Below are 13,118 nucleotides of genomic sequence, written 5' to 3'. Positions count from 1 at the left end.
ATTTCATTTCACACAATTGCCATAAACAGTGAGAAATGGGAAGCTTTTATAATTGTATATCCTGCATTCTCAAGTATATTCCTGACAAGAGAAAACATCTGTTTTGATTAGATATTCATGAGAACCAAATCTTCTGTTAAAATTTTATGCACTCGATGATTGGAAGAATTTTCTGCAGCTTAGCTTCTGGCTCCATACATTTCAACCTTTTCTGCCCACCACCACATCCTGTCAGAGCCAAGCTATGTAGGGATCAACCTCTGGCCCTTTGTGTCAGGAGACCAGGAGAGTTGACACAGGGGGCTGCAAGGGTGTTCTTAGATTCTATCCCACCTTGGGATAGCTGGCAATAGCTTTCATGGAAGTAACTGTGAACCATGTAAATATATGACAATGTACTGAAGCTGTATGTATCTGCAGCTTAATCAACTGCCCCTTACTTCTCCCTAAAAAAGCATATGGCCACCCGGTGCCACCTAGGGTGAGGGGAAGCTGCAGTGGAAAGAGACAGTGAACTTAACCAATTGCTCTGAAAAGAAATATTACTTTGCACATTTTACAAAATCATGTGCCGTTATGAACCCAATACTACAGTCCTCCCAGGATCTTAGAAGGGCCCATGCAAACGAGGTGTCTGAAGCTTACACTTCATTCACATAAATCCGCCTCTGCTCACCATTCTCACTGTATTCATTAAAGGAGAGAAGTAGCCCAAACTGAGAACACATGTTCTGCACAGAAAGAGCACTGGCCTGACATCTGCAGGCCTGGAGCTTCAATCCCAGCTCTCCCAGCTCTCGCAGCTCTGTTACTTTGGGCCACCTTTTCCCTTTGGGATTCACTCTTATTATGTGTTAAGTGTCGGCCCTTTGTCATCTGTGAAAGGAAGTGGGAAATCCATATTCCAGTCATGGGATGCTTTGTAGCCCCACCTGGGAGGTAAATCATATTAAATTATGCAAATTATAGTCTTTTTAATCCATATTGTTTCCATCAGTTAATACTGCCATTCCCATAACTCACACTGATGTCAGCATTTAAACAATGTGCAAGAGCTTAAACACAGATTAACCCTACTGTAGAGGGGTAGGTGTACCATGAAACACTCATGAGAAGGGAGGGCTAACAGGTTATAATTCTGAATACCATCACTGAAAGTACACAGGAACATTCCTTTTTTCCAGTTTTAGAAAAGTTTGTCTTTCAAAAAAAATTTGCAGAAGTCCATAAGCTCCTTATAAAACAATTCAAATGCAGAAACTGATATAGCAAAGAATAGAAGTCTCATATCCAAAGCACTCCTAAGGGGAATTACTGCTAACCATTTAGGGAGGTATGTAGCCTTCCAGAACTAGACTAAGCACACACAATGGCAGATGACATTTTGAAATATTAACTGAGGTTTTTTTCTTTTCTTCCCCATTGTATTTCCTGGTGGTCTGGGCCTTTCACCCATTCCATCAGCTAGCACATTCTGCACTCATTGCCTCAGGGAAAAGGTGACCCAACTGGATGCAATAATAAAAAAGAGTCAACAACTTTTGAGTCTCAAGTTTTTGAGTTTCTGTCCTTTGTGAGAATAGAAGATGATACAGGGAAAGAAAGAGATTTGGGAGAATATATGATAAGCCAGAAGAAGTCTGAGAGATTTCAAGACTAGATAAAAAAGATTTCAATTCTTGGGAAAAGAAAAAGTTGCAGAGAGGAAGAAAGGACCTGTGGCAGCTTATGCTGTTTCTTTCTGAAAATTAGAAAAAGGCTACGTTTTGGTGAATGAATTACAATAAACTGCCTTGTTGCACGGGTCTTCCCCAGGGGCAGTGGCTTAGATGGCTGACAGCACCTTTGTAGAAAGACAGAAGCCCCCACTTCCAGCAGCCTTGGCCCCATGCCAAGGGTCTGACTTTCTAGATTTCAGTCCTGTTCATGCCCAAACAAGTATCTTTGTGAAGTGTTCAAAATCACACAACTGTATGAAGTGTCATTTCTTGAGGGTTCCTGAGAAAGAGGGTCCTTTGCCCCGTCTCCCCAACCCAGGTGAGCTTGGTAGGGAAGAGACAGGACTAAAGCAGGTCTAGGGAATTTGAAGGCAGGGGGTACGGCAAGGCCCTGGGAGCAGAAGAAATACCAGTGGAGTGTGTCTAGCCCCAGTTGACTCTACACAGTCCCTCAGAATTTCCTACAGCCTAGCATGAAAGGAATGACTCTTGGGAAGAGCATGGAAATAGCTGGAAGAACCAGACCCGGGAAGGGGAGGACGCAGAAATAACTGGCATGATCCTAAGATGGATGAGAGATGGATGAGAATGGATCCGAGGATACCAGTATTGATAGAAGGACAAGATGTCTCTTCAGCCACATCTTGGCTCTAGATAAGCCCTCCTGGAGCTCAAATGTACTATTAGGAATTAATTTTTTGTTACCACATAAAAATAAGGTTAAAAAATAAAGTTTGTTATTTTTAAAAATCACCTTTCTTGTGTATGAGTGTTTGTAAATCAAGATTCACACTTCACTAGCATTGTAATGCTAATAAAATTATATTTACAGTTGACAGTGTATCTGGGACAATTGTCTATATGAGCACATATAAATCTACCTCCTTAAAAAAATCCCTTCGTAACATTCAAAATAAGGCTCAGCTTAGCATTTATCTAACCATTTGTTGATGTTTAAGTCATATCAGTGTTCCCCCTTATGAATGTTGCAGCAATAATTATCCTTTTACATAAGCCAACTCTTGTTAGCAGAGCCTATTGAGCAATTTTTTTGTATACCTACCTAGATGCCAGGTATTGGGAATTACATTCCAGTTGGAAACACTTGCTCACTCACATCAATACGAGAGATCATATGCTAAAATTCATGCTCAGTTCATTTTTTTTAGCACCAATAACTTTTATCAAATTAAATATTATGTGGCAAGTCTGTATTTTGAAGATAAAGTGGGGGCACTCTGGGTGGATGGAGGTAGAAGGCTAGATCTGCTGGTCTGGTCACCTCTCTCCAGCCTCAGTTCCCTGTCTTTTCCCTGACCCTGCCTTGGAGTTAGTTCCATGGCACAGAGATGACACTACATCCCTTTCCATGCTCACCAGTCAGGAATACCACAGACAAGATTTAAGATGTTGGTCTGACAAAGGCAATTAGCTTAAGAGTCCTTTATAGCTTTTTCGTCTGTTGCTTCTATGACTTAATTATCAACTTCTATGAGGTTAGTTGTGCTGTCCTTTGGGTTACCTTGACACAAAGTATATAAATCAATTATAAGTGCTATTATTATAAGCACTTACCACATTTTTCTTTCCTGAGAACACTGTTCCATGAGAGGAGCATTTCCTTTAGCTTTGATATCTGTAGAATGTACCCATAAAACTTGGTAACTACTACTTTTTCCATAAAGGCCTTCTGAATTGGAATTGGCCCAAATGTCCTACATTGTATTCTTGCAGTCACATAGGTGACATAATGAGAGGAGCATATGTACCTATAACAACTACAGCTCTGTGTGAAGGATGGTTTTGGTAAATGGAAGCAACAAAAAAGCATGTCTACTTTTTACATCTGAGAGTTTGAAGAATCAAAAGGCTGCTCACTCCACCCTAACTCTCAATTTTGTTACCAGGAGGAGTGGGTGGAAGACCCCACAGAATGGAACGTAGGATGAAGCAGAGGAGGAGCATATGGTAAATGACCAAAAGGAATGGAGGGATCAACTACATGAGGGTAATAGTCTTTTTCCTTATATGTTTTATTTTGACATATTTTCAGACTTACGGAAAAGTTGCAAGAATATTACAAAGGATTCCCCTATGCTCTTCACTCAGATTCTCAAAAAGATAAAAATTTGAAGTTGCAGATATGATGCCTCAGTGTGATAATCAAAATCAGAAACTGAACATTAATGCATAACTATTATTTAAGAAACAGAGTTTTCAAATTGTCTAAGTAATTCCCTTTATAAAACACAGACAAGCAAACACAAAAGCAAAACAACCTGCCAGATCTCACATTACATTCTGTTTAGTCTTCTTTAACCTGGAACAATTTCTTCAATATTGCTTCGTATTTTCTGACACAGACATTTTTGAAGTATATTTAAATTTGTCTGATGTTTCCTTTATGATTAGATTTAGGTTATGCATTTTCATCAATAATTCCACAGAAGAGGTGCTGTATCCTTTTCACTGTTTCCTATCAGGGGGCATATGATGTCAATGTGCACCATTACTGATGATATTTGATCATTTGGATAAGATGTTGTCTGCCAGATTTCTCCATTGAAAAGTTACTGTTTTTATCAAGGTAATTAAGTATCTTATGGGAGAGACTTTGAGATTTTGTTACTCATCAATTTTTACATAGTAGTTTAGCATCCATTAATTATTCTTAGCGGAATCAGCTATTTCAATGATGCTAAATGGTGACTTTTCAAGTCCATCATTTCTTTCACATTGATTAATTAGTTTTGTACCATAAGGAAGAGCTTTCTCTTCATATGTGTATGTATATCACTATAGACTCATGGATTCTTATTTTATTCAGTGGGTGATAATAAGTTACCATCATAATTTTGATGCTTAGATTTCTAAGATTTAATTACTGAGTAGCGTTTCAAGCTGGCTTCTTTGTCCTTTTGATATGTCCCTACATCATTCTTAGAGCACTTTCTTACTTTCTGCCCTGAAAAGATATTCCAGACTCAAGCTGTACTTTCCCTGCCCCAGACTTGTTTTGTTTTGTAAGAGGAGAATGGGTGTCATTGCTCCAAGGCCTTCTCAGCAGACAGAGCTGGGAAATGTCACAGGGATCATTCAGATTTTCCTCATTTCCACATTTGTATCTCTGTCAGTGAATGAGAAGTCTGGCTTCCATTGACCACAACATGTTTACTTATTTGCTTAATCCTAAAATATACAGAAAGCAGTTTCAGAATTTTAACCTATAGATATCTATGAGAAAAAAAAAATCCTGCTGATTGGGCTTCAATAATTGTTAATACTTCTTTCTGTGTTTAGTCTGAAGGTATATAGTCCAACTATTCTACTTAAAAGTGATTTGAGTAAATTCACCCGTCTGACCCCCTCAAACTGGCTCATTTGTTTATATTCCATTTTTTATCCTCCTCCTTCCTTGTGTTCACAAGTATATGAAGCATTCAGTCTTGTGGGTTTCCATTTTATCCTGCCTGCGTTTCTTTGTGCACAAATGAGTGGATACTTGCGTATTTTCTAAATTTCTCTTCTTTCTTACACAAAAATAACTTACTGTAGGTATCTTTTTTCATTTAACAATTTATCCTGGAGAGCACTCTGCATTGGCTCCTAGAGATGGTGCACATCCTTTCTTTCCACTATATAGTACTCCACTGTGTGGATGTGCCATCATTTACTCAACTGCTCTCCTCTATATGGGCATTTAGGTTGCTTCCAATATTTAAAAATTATAAACAATACTATGATGAATAATCTGAATAATATTGTACAGATATATTTTTATATTTTTGGTGCTATATTTTCAGGGTAAATTCCTGAAAGTGGGATTGCTGGGTCAAAAGGTAAACACACATGTAGTTCTGTTAGATATTCCAAATCCCCATCCATAAAGGTTCTGTACACACCCACTGGAAATGTATGATGCCTGTTTTAAAATTTTACCATATGATAGAAGGGAAATATTATGTCTTTGCAATTTTAATTGACATTTATTTATCTTATTATGAATGAAGCTGATTACATTTTAATATGTTTATTGACCATTTTTAAATCTTTTCTTGATGAATTGTCTATTTATGTTTTCTGAGAAGAGTATTTAGTGGTCCTATGGAATAAATGGAGTAATTGAAATAAATATGCTCACCTTCAAAAACACTTTTTGAAAGAGTGACCAGCTCTGTATTAAAAAGATTGTAGGTTTCCTCATTTGTAAGCCATTGTCTACTGTTGATAGGACTCTACCTAAACTATCTCAGCAAGAGAGGCATCTACCTTGGTTTTAAAAAGATACCCAAAAAAGGGCATTCATAACAGCTAGACACACTGTTCTTATGTTTGCAATTGAGTTTGGGAAGTCCGGGAAGAAAGAATGAAAATAAGAGCTGGTTTTTCCACTTAGCTGAGTGGTTGAATTAGCTGACCTTTAAGATCTCTTCCACCCTGAGTTTTATGATTCTATGAATCATTCCTCTGACGCAGGCCAAGTTAGCAATGAAATGGCTGGGGAGCAGTGGAGGTCAGAGGTGAGCTGGAGATATGGTGAGTAAGAACCAGTGGAAAAGGGGAGAGACTTTAAATGAGAGTACAGAATTAGGAAGTTGTTTATCATTTTCTCCTTTCAAAACCTGGTATCAGAAGTGGTAGCAAAAATGTGTATTGGTGGAAAGAAATGTTGGGTGGATAGGGAATGGCAGAAGGGTGATAGTGTGGTCATGGTGGAGGGTGGATTCAGGGAGTTGGACAGGACTTCAAAGGGTGAATATGATGATGAAGAGCATTACTATCCATTGTTCCAACAGGGGAACAAAGCAGTAATGGTGGTGCGCAGTCTTTAGGGTGCTGTTTCCTTCTAATCTCATCTGCTTTGTTTATACACATAAAAAAACTACTTTGGATAAGACAGTCTAATGTAAAACCTGTAAGATTTTCTGAATAGAAAAAAGTGCCCTGAATTTTGCCAAACTGTCTTCAGATTTTAAGGCCATACTTACAGGAGAGACATTAAGGGAGAAGTGAGAAGCTTACATTGATCAAGGTATTTATAAGAAGAGATCAAAGTATATTGAAGCAATTTAGTGTTATTTGGCTATTCATTTGTAGAAGAGATTGTCCTTCAGTTAACCAAGGAGAAGTTGAATTTGTAAATCATTGCATGTGACAGTGAAGGTGCCATTTTCATTTTGTCTTAAGGATGTATTCAAAACGATGATATAGACAGGAGAATGATAAGGGTGACTATAGCATTATGGTGACTTAAATAGGTATATAATGTTTGCCTGTTATGGTAATGATGATGATCGTGATGATAATGATAATTAATAGGGTCATTGAAAATTTGAGCTGCTTTTCTGCTAGTATAATGGAATCTTTCTATAATCACAGGGGCGAAAAATTTTTGAGGGTGAAAATTTACATGCAAGCCGCACCCAGGTAACATAAATAAGGAAATAATGTTCACCTTTAAGTGACCTCCAAGATTCCCCTGCTCTTCTGCATTAGTTTTACTTTGCTTAGCTTCTGAGTAGTTGAACTGCAAAAGATATAGTGAGTGTCTTCTGTCCCAGCCATCTGTGTCCTACATAGCTCTTCCATTCTGAGTTGAGCAGAAAGAACAATTACAATGTCTTTTATTGGCCTTTGGCTCTTATTTCTTTTTTCTCTTGGTTAAATGAGTTAATTCAACATTTGCTGAAAATCCACTCTGAGTTCACCATTGGGTAATTCTTTATAGCACCTTTCATTAGACAACATAGTGACTATTTGTTTATTTATTATTGTAATCCACCAGCATGTAGGCTGTAGGCTCTCAGAGAGCAGGAACTTTTGTTTGCTGTTTTATTGCCAAAAAGCAGTGTCTGATACATGACATGTGCTTACTATTTGTTTAATGAATGAAGAAATAAGTGAATAGATAAAGGAAAGGGGACAGAAGGATTCATGCGTTGAAATATCTTACCCTTGAGGATCTTACAATGGTGAAGTGAGGGGGGAAATAGATACAAAAACAGGTAATTATAAAGCAATGTGGTAATTCAAGTGATGTAAATATATGCAAGAGATTATAAAAACCCATTTCCCAGACTAGATTGAAGGTGAATGTGTTACAATAAATTATATAATTCTGACTGTATTATTAGTAGTGCTTGTATTCATTCACTTATTCTTGTCATTCTTCATCTTTCCTGACTTGATATTTAATGTCTACATATGGCTAGGCCTGCTCGATAGCAAAAATATGAAGTTAGAAATAGAAATAGTTAATAGGCATTGGGTGCTCTACTTCATGCCATTCACTAGCCAAAACATTTTTACATTTTAACTCATTTAATTCTCAAAACAGCCCTCTGAGGTGTTTGTCCAAGGGCACACATCTAGCAAATGGTAGAATGAGGACTGGATCCAGGAACTTAATTCTCCATGCTTTTTGACCATTGCTCTCCTGCTTTCTCTTCTTTTCTTCCTATCAGAATGTGCCCTCAGGGCTTCCTTTACAGTAGTTAACAATAAGTGAAACATGCTAATTACCTCATAAGTGTTTACAAGAGCAGAAGCACTAAGACAAAGGAATTAATATTTGTCTTAATGGGAACATTTTTGGGGGAAAGGAATTTTTAATTCATTCATTAAATATTTATTGAATATATAATGGGTGTGTTGCAGGTTATGTTCTTTGGAAGCAGATGCTGAGAGGAAATTTGGAGTCCAAGAGGTTTATGAAGGGATCAACATCTGTGAAAAGAAGGGGGTGGAAACAGAACTGGACCAAGAGACAAGTCAAATTGCAAAGCAGGGCTGACAAAACCTCAGCTCACTTGGCAGGGAGCTGTGGAGTCAGAACTGCCCACCAGAGCTGTTAGGCCTTTACCCTTCAGTACCACTTCCTCTCTTCTTGCTTGTACTGGATTCAGGCTTCCAAAAAAGCATGACCTCAGGTCTATAGCTGAGGCCAACCTTGACTCAGCTGACAGCTGGAGGCTGACCACACTCCCAGCTGCTGGGCAGCAAGTCTTTCCTTGAATGGGCAACTGGGTGGCACATCTCTGTGTCTCCCACAGGGTGCCAGAACCTGGGTTAAGTGAGGGAAACAAGTAGATAAAAAAGACATAGTCCCTTTGCTCAAGGAGAAATAGTTCCATCTGAAATATTAATGGTTACCTCTGACTACTTTTCTTTTTTAAAAATTTTGATTGCCTACAGCCCTAGCTGAAGGGCTTTCCTGCTTATGGGCATCATGGTGGGCTTGAGTCAATTTTCTGTCCTTTGTTTTGACCATGAAACATTTTCTCAGATATATCTGGACCCTCACATTTATTTCAGAGCTATTCAGTTCTCTGTTTCCTATAAATTTACTTTTGTTCATTTTCCCAACCCCTGCTGCTTATATTTGTTCCTTCCTAGTAAAAATTTCCTAATGCTTCTATTTTCTTCTTGAGTTTTATTTTCTTGGTTACAACTCATGTCTAGGAAGCCTGTACCCTTTAGCTCAGCAGACATTCCTATATATTAAAACATCCTATTGTTTCATGAATTCCTGCAGGATGACTAGAAAAGAGAAGCAAATTCTCACTAACACACTTCCCTCATGATTCTTTATCATTATCAAATATCCTACAGCATAGTTTTCTATTTGGCTTACATATAACATTCATAGAAATTCATTACTTAGGACAGAGAACTGTATAATTATAAAGCCAGAAGTAATCTTAGAAAATTTTGGCCTCATCTGTCTCATTTAGAATATGAGGAAATTGTTTCAAGAGAAGTGAATTAAGTTGCTTATATTCACACACTAGCTAAGCAGAAACTAGAATGAACCCTGGTGACTAAAGTTGTTCAACTCTATGGCCTCATCTGTTCTTTATTTTCTATGTAATGCCACCATCTTAACTTTCATGTTCCTAAGGCATAAATATAAATATATAAGTCAATATAGTCACCAGAGAATTACTCCTTAGGAGCTTAATAGGCATGTGAGGGTAGATAGTTCTCACCTACCTTCTGTTTTCTGGCTTAGTCACCCTACAATAAGGGGAGATGGGACAATCTTGAGCAGTTGGCTTTCTTTGTCTCCAACCTCTGCTGTCTCCACACTTCTGCCAGGGATTCTACACCACTAGCTAGGATGTCTATGTAAGGAGAAGCTTCAGGAAGAATTGGGGCCAACTGCTTACTTGCAGTAACCATCTTGCAGTCCCAGATCTTAGATGTCACTTTCCTGGGATGTTCTTTTAGGCTGGAGGCAGGACCTTGTACTGCAGGTCTCAGAGCAGATGTGGGTATCTGTATTGGTCCAGCAAGTGCTCTAGAGGCTGAGCTGCTCAGGGGAATGCGTACTTAATTTGGGATGAAAAAGGGAAATAATTCCAATTTTCTACTCATGAGGAAGTTTTATCAGGGCTTAGGTGGACACATTTTAATCATGTGAATAACCCCTTGTTTTCTGCCCTCTTCTCTAAAACAGCTTATGGAACCAGTGACTGTAGCATGCTGTGGGGTTTTCCCGTAGTTGAAGCTCTGGGTATGGAGCTCTTTGCTGACAGTTTAATGTATCTTCAGAAAATTTCAGTTTGTCTTGGGCCATTTCCAAATTGCAGACCTCCTTTGCACTCCTGCCCTCTGTGTGTCCTCTGTGGTGTTTGCAGAGAAGAAAGATGAGACTGTTTGGAGAAAAAACAAGTGATTCTGTATTTATTCATCATAATGATAAATTGTTCTAGTTAGGAAAGTTGTCGTTAAGTCAAAAGCTACATCCCAAATGCCTTGTAACTGAGAAATCACTATTTATCTCAGGTGTTTCTGAAGGATGCATTTTAGGCTTACATACTTCCTCTGAATAACTCAACAAGTTTCAAATTGGGTATCCTTTCAATGATATGTTTGTTTAGGAAATTTCTATTTTCTTTAATTTTTAGAGTTACAGGTTCAGCAAATATATCTTTTCCATTGTTTTTTGAAGCCCCAACACTGTTTTTATCTCATTAATTGATGATAATATAGTTATATTATTAAGAAATCACTGGGACTATAAATCCTACTTTGTAATTTTCAAGAGCCATAGAATTTTAACTTAGTCATTGTCATAGTTTCTACACAATAAAGTGGCCATTGCACACTTCCTCCCTGTAAGAAGCATCTGTTCACAGGGATGGAGTGGTGATTGAGAAATGAACTGTCCCTGCCTTTATGGAGTTTAAAATCTGAAGAGAAACCAGACATTAAACAGGTTATTATGTACCAAAAAGTCATCACCTCCTTAAGTACTGAACACTTTTGTTTAATAAGATTATAATTGAACACCAGGTAAGAATCATTAGAAGTGGTCAAAGAGATCAATGCGCATAGGAATATTTCAATCTGTGTGGAATACAGTGGCAATTCATTGGTGACCCCTACTCAAGAGGGCTAGAGAAGAAAAGTGGAAGTTTCAACAAAAGTTGCTCTTATTTTCAAGTTTGTAATCTCTCCCATTCTCAAAAGAAACCTAAATAACAGCCATTAGGCTTTGGTTCAGAGCTCAGCAATTTAATCTGGTTGTTCCTGGAATGGCTTGGGGAATCATAGTGGGCAGGGTGGCAATGTAAGCCTGGCTTCATTTTTGCTTGCACAAATTCAGAACACTGACTTCTTTGCAGAGACCCTGAAGATATTTTATTTAAAAATATAAATTAATAACTAGGAACAATGGAAACTTCAAGAAAAGAGACTATATTTGAATATCAAGAAGCCTGTATCAGTCAGATCTGCTAGCCTCTGGAATAGCCTGTCGAAGGAAGTAGGAGAAACCCTATTGCTTATTATCATTTCAAACCGGAGTGACTAATCTGATAATGAAATGAATTGTGGAACAAAATGAAATGCATCATAGCTTGTGCTAACAAAAAGAATGAATGAAAAGACTTAACAGAAATTTCCTTCCTTTAAGTCTTTTTCTGTAGTTTTTATACTTGACCACTGCCAGTAGAGCATGGCTAATTATTTCCAGTTTGATAGGTTTCTGTTGGATGTATAAATACATAGCACAATAATAGAAAGTAAGAAACTTTGAAATCATGACATGACAATAAAATTACAGTGAGACCTGTGCTTGTTCTGTACATGTGGAACAAATATTCCTCAGAACAAAGGAGAATACTGGGTGCATTTTCAGTCTGTTTTAATTCCAGAAGTTCACAGTGGATGACTGCCTTGAAATCCTATTTGAATTTCATAACAGACAGAAACACTCAAAAGTGGCACCACAAAATCCCCTGTAACATGGTGGCTGAACACCTCTGTCATCCTGGTACCCTCATCTACCTCCAGCTCTTGGTATCATTTCTGAAATTCAGCTCAGGATGCAAAAGCCAGATTCACCACATTTTACGCCTTCAGAATGCATTGGTTTCAACTTTTTAAAATTCTAGACTCATCAGTATCTGCAGAATGAATATAGGGAGATAATTGTTTCTATGTACTGAATGCTGAATAAAAATAATTTTGTTTTTTGTCCTTAGTCCGTTTTTTTGGAAGTGTTCTGAACCTAACACCTGGGTAATATGAGTTTAGAGTATGGTCTCATTAGCACAAGAAAGCTTTAGCATTTAAACAAGTTAGAAAGAATCCAGTCTTTCAAACAAATCAGTAGCTAGTTCTAATGTATCAGGACCAGGGTGTAGACTGCAGCAGGCCAGGGCAGATGGGTAAGTTCCAGAGACAGAAACGGGACTGGATGCTTCAGAGAGGAAGCTTTGAGGCAGGGGACAGCTGGGCACCTGAACAGGAATGGTCATGCAGGTCCTGTAGGCAGAGTTCAGCAGGCCCAGCTCCTGGGAGGCTACTGGATCAGGAGACTCACTCAAGGTGAGCCTTGAAAAGACAGAAGCGATTTGTTCTTGGCCTCCTTTTGAACTCCTGCTCTGTGGGTGGGCCAGGGCGTGCAGGTGCCTGTAGCCAGGAGAGAAAGGGCCTCACTAAGATCAGCTTTCAGTTTTCTGTTATCCTCACCACTTGTCTCAAGCTATTCAGCCAATATTGCATCTTTAATGGTTAAGCTCTGGGGCAGGTGGCTATTTATAAGGCTGCTAATTAGATAAAGGGACTGATTTGCACCAGGATGCAGATAAGGCATGGAACTGTGCCAAGACCCACAGCTTGGGAGTTCACGACCCCCAGCCACCACGGTGACTGTGCCCGGCCAGCAGAGGAGCCTTTTTGTCCTGGGATACGAGCAGCACACAGGGCAGAGCACGGGTATCTGTGGGTCGGGGACTGAAAACTGAAAATAGGATAGAAGAGGCAAGAAGGCAAAAGGGCACCAGGCTTTCCATTTATACCCAGATGGGTAGTTTATTCTGTGCGTTCATTTCCACTTGCTCGTTAGAAAAAGCAGGGCCTTTCCTTGAGGGCCACTGTTTATAACCCTGA

At 38.7% G+C, this 13,118-nt stretch overlaps 1 long non-coding RNA gene across 3 annotated transcripts in view; it reads left to right on the top strand.

Moving 5' to 3' along the window:
• Window positions 1-13,118, top strand: part of LOC108393068 (uncharacterized) — a 316,705-nt gene that overhangs the window by 19,762 nt on the left and 283,825 nt on the right. For all 3 annotated transcript variants that reach the window (XR_005054627.2, XR_012124211.1, XR_005054628.2), the window contains exon 2: window positions 3,626-3,726. This is a non-coding gene — a long non-coding RNA (uncharacterized lncRNA). The remainder of the gene's footprint in view (window positions 1-3,625; window positions 3,727-13,118) is intronic.

The sequence above is a fragment of the Manis javanica genome, chromosome 13 (assembly GCF_040802235.1).
Source record: "Manis javanica isolate MJ-LG chromosome 13, MJ_LKY, whole genome shotgun sequence".
Taxonomy (NCBI): Eukaryota; Metazoa; Chordata; class Mammalia; order Pholidota; family Manidae; genus Manis; species Manis javanica.
The sequence above is the reverse complement of the archived record's forward strand: the minus strand, read 5'-3'. Positions and strand labels throughout refer to the sequence as shown.